Raw genomic sequence first — 11,667 nt, 5'->3', positions numbered from 1 at the left:
TTATAATGATTATTGAGATGGTCAAGGCTGACATCTATGCCGACGATATCCTCCCTAAGTTTCTCATCTCACTTGAACAAGGTTCGTAAAAACGCCACTAACAAAGTAAATGTCCTCCGTATAGGGTAACGGACCGGGTACACATTTTGGGTTTCGCTTGAAACTACCGGCAACTCTCTTTGTCAACTCAGCGGCTTCCGGTTTTCGATTTCCCCCACATCCAGACTTCCTGGCTGTCGACAAACGTTCCCCAAACACTTTAATTACATTTGTAACGGTTGATTTGGCAACTTTTAGCGATTTTGCCAGCTTTGCGTGCGAGTAGCTTGGATTTTCGCGATGCGCGAGCAAAATTTTGATACGCTGCTCTTCTTCCTTGGACGGCATTTTGACAACTGAAGAGTGAATTCCAAAATCAAAATAGGAGAACCAATCTACACACACATACACACCTTCAAAATGAGGGATGTTTAGGTTTTTTGAATGCAAAATTGAAAGAAATACGTCAAGTTGATAATGACCTAATTTCAACCGTATCACCCTTTATAGCGAAGGAATCAAGTATCCCCAGGGATCAAGTATCCTCATTCTCCTCTAACGAGTTGAAAAGTGAATAGATGCATGAATTTCAAATACAAAAATCCAAAACTAAGAATTGAGAATACCAAATTAAAGTTTGACAATTTTTCAAACTTGATTCAGTATTGAGAATGAATGATGATTCAATTTTTATAGTTTATTTGAAAACTTAATCACAGGCTAAATACTTGGTAATCAATATCTAAAGTCTTTAAACTCATTTAAAATTTCAAGTGTGATTCCTGCAGCCAATATTAACCAAAAGCACACAAATTTTGAACCAAGTTTAATTAACAGACATAATGTTTTTTTTCATTTTAATTAAGACTTAGTCATCGTTGATATACTTTTATTATTTTTTAATAAATATACTTGAAGTGATTTTGCCAGTTACTATATTATATGCATCGAATTTTTCTACAGATTTAAACTGGTCGAACCACAGATTTTTTTTTTCTCAATAATCAAAGTTTTGCAAGCATCGATGAATAATATTCAATGTATTGAATTTCATTTTTCATTTAATTGGACGCACAAACTGAAGAATCGCATGTGACATAAAATGAGGTTTTGGAATTTTGAAGATGCATATAATTCTGAAGACACGTTCGCTTGGTGTCATGAATTTTGAAAATTGTACCAGTCAGCATAATTTTTGAAGATAAAAATTTTCGGCTACAAAAATTTTAGTTGGATTTAACCCCATACTTCTGGATTTTGGAAAGGATTAGCTAAATCTAGGGAATGTCATAAAAAAGCATGATAATTTCAAGAAAATTTATTTCCCTTTACTTTGTTATTTTAAAAGCTTTTCCTTGCCGTAGAAATTATAAATGTTCTTTTTTTTTTTCGATTATAGTCGTTTTACCATCATTATGGCATTCGCGACTTTATCAACGTTACAGTTGGCGGATCCTTATTGCGACCCAGCGATGGGTCTTGACTCAAACATTCAGTCAACGAAACTTTTTTTTTTTGTAGAGAAATGAATCCAACTGTGTTAGTTTCAGTTTCAGGGACTAGACAAGATGAAAATTAATGTTGAAAAACATGCGAAAAGATTCGCCTTGTCTCCCGGTAGGACTTGAACCCTAATTTGTACATCTACATACATATATAAAACAGGGAGAGAGACAGAATGTACGAACACGCAAAACTTTTCACTGGATCATCCGATTTGCATACGATTTTTGCCTTTCTTACAGAAAGGTATAGTTATCGGTCGATTTGGGAGATCATTAATTATGGGTCTTAGATATACCTTTATAGGTACCTATCTAATCAGCTCGACGAGTTCTGATGATGTCTGTGTATTTGTGTGTATTTGTGTGAATTTTTGTAAACTTTGTTCTCGACGTTTTTGTGAAACTGAGCAGTACAATAAAAATGATTTTTATATTGAAAAATTTGTTTTTTTTTCTTCTTCAACCTATAAAAGAAAGGAAAAAATACAAAACAGTTTGAAACAAAAGTTTTTCATAGTAAATATCAAAAATCATCACTCCAAAAAACGTGTCAATTTGGCTTGCTAGCCACAACCAGCAATCACTAAAATCAAGATAATCGTATATTTGATGTCAAATTATACGTGACGTCATAGATACGCGCTTGCTATCTAAATGTAAGGATCTGTCGATGTGTGGAAGCGAGAGCAGACAGGCTTTACTCCCACTCAGGTTCGATGACATCATGACAGAAACCGTGTGGGAGGAAGACGACAACTAAATTTTTCCCGGCCAATCTTTAAATTTATTTATACTAATGGTTCAGTTTGCAACCGAACCATTTCAAAAGTTTCGGAACCGAAGCTCCTAATAATTAAACATAAAAATGGTTTTCACCAAGGGGTACGACCTCGAAATTAATGAAGTCGTTGATGAGTACGTCATGCCCACACTGCATGGTACGAAAGCGATAGTAACTTCGCCCAACATTATATTCAGGCACAGATTGCTCTGAGAAGGGGAAAACAACAAGGGTACGCGGGCGATGTAAGCACATCCTCTCATCTTCTCACGTGCCGTTCGTGCTTACGAAGCTTTTTCTTAAGCAGCAACGACAGGAGAGTATTTCGCCCGTGGAAGCAAATTAAATCCAATAAGACAAATGCTACTGAATCCTCTCGAGCTTTAAGCTCTCGGGCTTGTTTTTTTGTTCCCTTTTCTCTTCCTCTCTTCAGATCTAACGTTGCATTGTTGTTGTTGGGGTTGGTGTCTAGAGAAAAACGATGACGGCTTGGAGGTCAATCTGAACTTTCACTTGCTTGCCAATGGAAGATGACAACCAAACAGTAGCGCCACCAAGCCCTCCATAGTAGAGTTTGAAGCATTTGGGATTTTTTTTGGAACATGCATTTAATGCTAAAAAGCTAATAATCATTATTGACAAAGTTGAAGAAACAGGAAAGAACTCCGAATTAACCATTTTCGCCAGGTTGACCAAAAAAAAAAAAATGACAAAATCGACAAAATGGACAAAATTGAAAAAAATTGACTAAATAGACCAATTTCACTAAATTGACGAAATTGACAAACTTGACATAATTCATTGATTTGACAAAATTCACTTAGTTGAAAAAATCATAAAATTGATCAAATTTATAAAAATGACAAAATCGAGAAAATTGGCAGAATTGACGATGACAAAATGGACAAAATTCACTGAATTGACAAAATTGACAAGATTGATAAAACTAACAAAATTAACAAAATTGAAAAAATTGACAAAATTGACAAAAATAACAAAATTGACAAAAGAGATGACAAAATCGACAAAATTCATTAAATTGACTAAATTGACAAGATTGATAAAACTGACAAAATCGACAAAATTGAAAAAATGACTAAATTAACGATGACAAAATCTACAAAATTCACTAAATTGACAAAATTGTCAAGATTGATAAAACTGACAAAAATCGACAAAATTGACAAAATTGACCAAATTGACCAATTGACCAAATTGACGAAATTGACAAACTTGGCTTAATTCATTGATTTGACAAAATTCACTTATCTGGAAAAATCATAAAAATTGATAATATTTATAACTATGACAAAATCGACAAAATTCACTGAATTGACAAAATTGACAAGATTGATAAAACTGACAAAATTGAAAAAAATTACTAAATTAACGATGACAAAATCGACAAAATTCACTAAATTGACAAAATTGACAAAAATCGACAAAATTAACCAATTTGACCAAAATGACCAAATTGTCAAAATTCACAAAATTGACAAAGACAAAATCGACAAAATTCACTATATTTACAAAATTGACAAAATTGACTGGCGAAAGTCACAAAATTTTCCCAATTGACCAAATTTACCAAATTTACAAGATTGACAAATTGACAAAATTGACAAACTTGACAGAATCGAAGAAAATTGACAAAATTGAGAAAATTGGCTAAATTGACAATGACAAAATCGACGAAATGCAGCTGTCAAAATTGACAACATTGACAAGATTGCCAAAATTGACCTTTTTGATAAAACTGACAAAATTAACAAAACTGACCAAATTGACAAATTTGACAAAATTGACAAATTTGACAAAATTGACAAATTTGACAAAATTGACAGAATTTTCAAATTTGAAAAAGTTGACAAAATCATGAAAATTGTTAAAATCGACAAATTAACAAAATCTAGAAAATTGGTTAAATTGACAAAATTTACTGAACTAACAATGCTGACAAAATCATGAAAATTGATAAAATTGACATTATTGACAAAATTTAAAAATGACCAAATTAACAAAATAAACGAAATAGACGAAATCAACAAAACAGAATAAAAATCTCAAAATAACAAAATTAAAAATACTACGCTTTCAAAATTTTCAATATTTTTAATTTTCAAAATCTATTGTACCGATTTTATACATTTTGGTATCGTATTTTACTCTAGCATTTGAAATTTTATCCAATAATTTTTATCTATGTATATGTTTCCTCTACTTGAGAAGTTGAATTATTTGAAATACATGGTCAGGCATCTTTTTTCAAATTGTATTCTTAATTTTTATACCCCTTCCATTTTGAAGATATCATATGCTGTAACTCCAATAGGAGTAAATTGAGTGAGATAATAATGTCATAGAAACGGAATCATACATGATATTCCAGAATCTAGTCATTCAAAAAGGTTAATTTATATGAAAATTATGATTATATAAAAATACTTTTATCCTAATAAAAACTTTTAATCTTTATTTCCTAAATTCATTTTGGATTTATTGCGTATGAAATTCATTAACCATAATTCATAGTTCATTTTGTTTCATATGTACCCAAATATAATTTAGGGGCCGTCCATTAATGATGTCACGCAAAATTTGGAAAAAATTTACCCCCCCTCCCCCCTCTATCACATTGTCACAAATTCCGTAACCCCCCTTTTGTATTACGTCACGTTTTCCTAAACCCCCCCCCCCCCTCCTGGAGTAAAATTTTCAACCCTTTAGAAATTTGATTAAAAATGTTGCTTTTTAAATTCATCGGTTTTATTCAAAGAATTGACACATTTCAATCATGAGTCCAAGGATTATGTTGATGATTTTCCATATCAATGGCCGGGAAAGTCGAGGCAGTAGCTGCAGTATCAGCGACGATGTTGAAACCATCCAAATCTAGTTCTTCTTCTTCAATCCATTCGCAATCCAAATCTTCTCCACAGGTTAGAATAGCCAAGCAATCCTGTTCACGTTTTGCCACAATTTTAGTGGAACAGACTTTCCTGAGTGTTGCAGTGAAAGTGTTCTTGTGAACTTTCTTATGCTCGAAAAATTTACCAAAAGTGATTACGTGAGTATTATTATTCATTAAATGAATGGTGCAAGTATAGTTTTATTGAATTTAGGATAAAATTATGTGTTATTGTTTTGCTGATTTTTTGTAATTATAAGTGATGTCACGCTCAAGCTGACCCCCCCTCCCCCCATGTCACAAATTGCCACAAAAATCGAAACCCTCCCTCCCCCCCTAACGCGTGACATCATTTATGGACGGCCCCTTACAGGCTGTAAGAAAGGCTACAATCCACTGTAAAGTGTATTAAATCGGGTTTTTTTTGTTGTGTTCGTTTTCACGCGAATAATAACACAATGGAGAGATAATTTCGAAAATGTTTTTGTGGAATTTGAAAATTAATTTTTAGTTTTTATTCGTATCAAATAAAAGTCATGGCACCCAATTTCCATTTTTTTTTATCCGAATCACCCAGAGTAAGAAGGCGCCAAAAGCAATAGCAATAGTTCTCAGCTCAGTTCTAGGATGAAAGAAATTTAAAAAGTAAATTAGTTGTTAAGAAATAACAAATGATTTTAGTATGAAATAATGAAAAATCAATCATTTCGTTTGTTATTCCAGCTGAAAACAGAAATGTTGGAATAAATGGATTTAAACTTAAAAGTTAAGCTATCCGACGTTATTTTTATTCCTTCAAACTATCAATTCAAAACAGTTTAGCCTTTTCTTTCAGTATGTTTATCGGAGAATTGTACTATTTTGGATTCTTCTGTCCCTGAATAGTGATGTTGTACAAGTATTTGCATTTGTTTACAGCTTCCGTTCAAAATAATACAAAAAACTTCCGGACAATCGATTCGGCACATCCCAATTCTTTAGAAGCTTCCACATTTGGACATCGGATGGAATTTTTTGTTTCAAGTAGAAGCGCTGCCCCAGAATCTTCAATGCAAAGTGGGATCCAGAAGGAATGAGATGAAAAAAGGATTTTTAGAACATGTTGAAATATTTTACTAAACAAACCTCCATTTCGAAATTTTAAAGAACTTTCAACCCTCTGTTCATTCCCGGAGAGATAACCGTTTTAAGAAACCAAAAAAATGCGCTAATTTGCTGGTATTTTGCTATTCTCAAACTGAGTTTTGAGTGAAATTTCTTGACCGTGCAGCTATGCGAAAAATTTCGCCGCATCCCATTTCTCGTTCGTAAAATTTTGTAAACAGGACGTGCAAACTCCCAGTCAATTTTTATTCTACCTGACTTTTTTTTAACGTGAATTAACTGTCAGTTCCACTGTCAAAATTCTGTGTATTTGTGAGATAAATTGAAATCTGTCACAAAAACATCTACACTCAATGTTGTTCATGCGTATACTATATAAAAAAGATGAACCACCCTTCGGATTGTTCATCTCGTTCATGTTTTTTCTTGCAAGTGGGGATTTTTTTTTATTATCTGACGGGTTTGCGCCGGGGGTCTTCAGATTTTCCCCAAAATTGAAAATTTGGTTCATTTTTGCGAATTAAAAACACATGTATTATTTCAAATTTCTAACATTTTTATTTTTTGAGTTAGCTTCGGTTAGATTTTTTTGTAAATAAAAAATAACCATTTTTCAAAGCTACATAACTCTGTTGTTTCTCAACGGAAATTATAAAATAGCACATCAAAATGCATTAAAATTTTATCAGCTTTCCAAATAGAATAGTTGAAAAAAATTAAATAATGACCTTCAACATGAAAAGTTGTAAATAAACTTTAAATGGCGTCTAAAAGTACCGTCTGCACCACCGAATATTTTGCAAAAAATACCATTGTATAGCTCGATTCATGATGCAACTTTCATCTGAAGACACCAAAGTGGGCCATTAACACCTTGAAGAGTTATGAAAGAAATAATGACAATAAATCTCTTTTTTTGCATCGAAAACAAACAATGGTGGAACAACTGCACTCACATATGGAGATAGCAAGCACTTCTAACAACATGGAAACAAAAGAACTTACCAAAGCAGGTAAAAAACACTACTTTTTCGTCCTTTTCAGACTGCCCCTACTCGCATAACAGTCCCATATGAATTTTCGTCATTTTAGGTCAACATAAGGCTTCAACATAAAAGACTAAAAAAAGAGGTTTTGTTCTAGAAATTTCGAAAAAAAATATCAATTCGGGGCAGTCCTATATAAAATATACCTGAATAACAGTCACATATGTGAAATACCACGGATTTGGTTACTTTTCAATGTTTCTTTCGGCGAAATAGTCTTTGGTTTATTGCTTTGAATCATTTAAACATTTTTTTAACTCACTTGATGTCGAATGATGCACACTAGTTTTCGAAGGCAGGTCTGACTTTCTTAGGAATGACTTTCTGAGCGAAAAACTATCGGATGCAATCAAAAGTCCTAAAAAGATTCAACTTACAATGTGGAATTCATGATATTTTTTTGCAAAAGTATGTTTTTTTCTGACAATTGCATTTAGAAGTTCAAAAATGATCAAATTTAAGTCTTAGAAAGTAGCTTGATGAGAAAAATATATTTTGTATGGGACTGTTATGCTAGTAGATTCGAAAAAGGTTTCAAATATGGTCGATTAACAGTCCCATAATGAATAAAAATGGTGCTCTCGACCTTACCAATAACCCAATTTCGAAAATTTCAGGCCTAACGATTTATTATGACAACCTAGAAACGATTTTCGTTTATGCTGAAAGTGGTGGTCACAATTTAAAAATATATTCCAAAACAGAAAAAGCTGATTGTCTCGCTTGTTTATTTTTGTATATGGGACTGTTATGAAAGAAGGGGCGGTAGATTGTTGCAGCTTAACTGACTTCATGTTATATCAAAAAATCTAATAACGTATTCGTTAATACCCAGTTTTGCACCAGGTCACAACAAGTTATGCACATTTTACTGTCATTTTTAGAAGTTTATGCGCTAAGTTTTGCATCCATAATTCCCCAGATTTGATTTAAAATGGACGGTGGAACACTGAAGATTCGTGTGTGAGCGATCGAGGTAGCAAAACACTGACGACGAATTATGTTCGTTCTAGTATGGTAAACCTCAAAACTGGGCGAATGTAGAAAAAGAATACGGTAAAAGTATCATATTTTCATCATTTTACAGCCTGGGCTGGCCATACTGAGCTCTCTGATTATTTCTACAACATTTGTGCCACTTTCTCATACTTTTTTGATCAATGGGAGAGGATTTTGGTGTCCAGTGCTTAGCTCCCGATATAAAAACTATGTAATGCACGTCTATATTTCATTTTTTTAATCACATTTTTGTGATCCCAAACACAGGGACTAAACCTTCTACTATTGGCATTGATTATGCTTCACAATTATCTTTGATCGAAAAATTAATAAGTTATATAGTATATGACCAGGTTGTAAAAGCAACATTCCCATTATTAGTTATATCACATAAACAATACGATACTCAGAATTTTGGTTTAAATTTAAAGTCAGGTATGCTGCAAACACTCTACAAAGCACGAAAAAGTAGTGTTTTTTACCTGCTTTGGTAAGTTCTTTTGTTTCCATGTTGTTAGAAGTGCTTGCTATCTCCATATGTGAGTGCAGTTGTTCCACCATTGTTTGTTTTCGATGCAAAAAAAGAGATTTGTTGTCATTATTTCTTTCATAACTCTTCAAGGTGTTAATGGCCCACTTTGGAGTCTTCAGATGAAAGTTGCATCATGAATCGAGCTATACAATGGTATTTTTTGCAAAATACTCGGTGGTACAGACGGTACTTTTAGACGCCATTTAAAGTTTATTTACAACTTTTCATGTTGAAGGTCATTATTTAATTTTTTTCAACTATTCTATTTGGAAAGCTGATAAAATTTTAATGCATTTTGATGTGCTATTTTATAATTTCCGTTGAGAAACAACAGAGTTATGTAGCTTTGAAAAATGGTTATTTTTTATTTACAAAAAAATCTAACCGAAGCTAACTCAAAAAATAAAAACGTTAGAAATCTGAAAAAATAGATGTGTTTTTAAGTCGCAAAAATGAACCAAATTTTCAATTTTGGGGAAAATCTGAAGACCCCCGGCGCAAATTGTCAGATAATAAAAAAAAATCCCCAAGTATGAGTGATCTAAGCACGGCTGCCTGGCGGCCATACTGCAAAACACCAAAAACAGTTATGGCTGCGGCAGTGACTCCAGTGGAATATTTTTGGCAAATTTCAGTAACTTTCAATTCTGATGAAATTGGAGGTTGAATTTTTTTTTATATTTATGTGCAATATTCAAACAATAATCAACAATAACAATATTCAAGCAAAAGTTATTGAAAATCAATCTTATACTATGATTCTATCCCTCAAATTAAAATCCGATTCTCAACATTTTGTAACTTCTGTTTTGTATAATACAACTGCAACCATTCTTATAACTTAATTAAATTGACGAGAAACACTATGTTCAAACCATCCATTAGCATAAATTAAAGGTAACTTAGTTTAGAGAACATGTTTTTAATAAATCTCATCAAACGTGGCAGGTTTGGTCAACAATGTCAATTAAGCCAAGGGCTTGAATATAAATCAATAAATCGTGAATAGTTAATAAAGTTTTGATTTTCAATTGACAAATTTAGCTTTCGTATAATGATGGTTTACAAAATATATTTAATATATATCGATATCGATTTTATGCTCGATTTGATGATCCATTGCTAATTATATGCTCTTCATTATTTAATTTTAAATATTTATGATTCATTGTAAAGGAAAATTCATTTATAATAAGTATAAATTGTTAATAATTGATGATGAAATAAAACAAGAAAGAAATTTAAAACAAATAAAACTTGTAGAACTATTATTTTTGGAAAGCAATCACGATTGGCATCACTGGATCTGAAACAAAAATCATTTTGAAACAGAATGGCGACTGAACGAGAAGAGCGATTTTGCTGTGATTTCAAAGAGGTTGGACGTATTAGGAATAAAGGTAAGTGAATAATATTTGTGTATCTATAAATCAATTGTTAATTGTCGTATTTTCTTTTTCAGTTGCATGGCTCGGTGACCTATCCGAATTGTTACCACAAAAAGGAACATACGTCATCGTGAATCGACTCATGTTCATGCATCTATCTATAGGAAGTTTTGGCGCCCATTTTCATTGCCAGCGTACTTTCCACGTGGCACCAGTAAAATGGATACTTGGATATGATTGTCCCTATCCCCCTTAATAAAAAATCTACTAGGGCTACTAGAATTCTAGTAGCCTTTCTAGTAAAATTCTAGTAGAATTTCTGCAGGCAGCTAAGTAGAAAATGGCCCAACCGTTTCTACTTGGAATTAATTTCCCGATATAGAATGACGTTTGGAATGAACGACGACCATGTGTAAATGTATGAGTGAACGACTACCTTATGTGCATGTTTAGGTGAACGCAAAACCTGTACCAAAATCAATGTGTTTTCAGACGAAAAAAATAAGAAAAGAAGAAGAAATTTTCAAAAAAGATTTTTATTTACTACATTTTTATTACATTTTTATAAAATTTCACTCACTTTCACAAATAATTAAAACACTATATGATTCAATGGCGTACCTGCGGGTTGTTGCTGCGTGACCGTGGAATACTGCTCGATGTTCATGTTTCTACTGGAACCTGTGCTGTAATTTCTTCCTCTGAAAGTTATGAAAAATAAAACTGTTATCAGCAAAACTTGCTGTTTGATGAACTTCATTGCTTACCTGCTTTCCTGCATTCTGGAAAATGTTGATATCGTTAACTGCCAGGACTAACTTTTTGCTGCAATCATCCATCGTCCGTAATCCGCCAACATACTTAATATGGCTGGGATCGATGTTCTGGTGCAGTATTGAACGCGCAACTGAAAAGATTTAAGGAAAAAATGAGCCTCGATATTGAATTTTTACATGACTTTCATGTTACCGTAAATTTTAATCGATGAAAAATAAGCTTACCTGTCATATTTTTCTCCTTCAGCAAGCGGACGATCTTTTCTTTCGCCATGTTTTTTCAATTCGATGATGTTGTTTTCTTTTGATACAGCGTTGCCAGTTTGGAATAGATAGAAAAGAAAGCTTAAATTTTTCAACTTTTGAATTTATTTGAAATTTGAAATCTTAAATCGTTCAATTTGAAATGAAATTAAATTTTTATCAGAATTAATTCTTATCTTCAGCAACAGTTGTGATACATTTTCAAATCATGTTGGAAATTTGATATCACACGAAAACATACAAGTTTTATTTGTGTTGTTTATAAAGTTAACAATATTTTAGAACTTCCAAGAAATTTGTTTTAAAGTAGTTGAAAATTGTTTAT

The 11,667-nt window shown here is 32.5% G+C and overlaps 1 long non-coding RNA gene across 1 annotated transcript; it reads right to left on the bottom strand.

Annotated features, from left to right (window-relative positions):
* Positions 1–10,876: 10,876 nt before the first annotated feature.
* LOC129743962 (uncharacterized) lies at positions 10,877–11,394 on the bottom strand. Its single transcript, XR_008736756.1, has 3 exons — positions 11,304–11,394; positions 11,070–11,209; positions 10,877–11,003 (listed from the first exon to the last, which is right to left on the bottom strand). It is a non-coding gene; the product is annotated as an uncharacterized LOC129743962 (long non-coding RNA).
* Positions 11,395–11,667: the final 273 nt, after the last annotated feature.

The sequence above is a fragment of the Uranotaenia lowii genome, chromosome 2 (assembly GCF_029784155.1).
Source record: "Uranotaenia lowii strain MFRU-FL chromosome 2, ASM2978415v1, whole genome shotgun sequence".
NCBI lineage: Eukaryota > Metazoa > Arthropoda > Insecta > Diptera > Culicidae > Uranotaenia > Uranotaenia lowii.
Note: the sequence above shows the minus strand (reverse complement) of the source record. Positions and strands in the feature narration are given on the sequence as shown.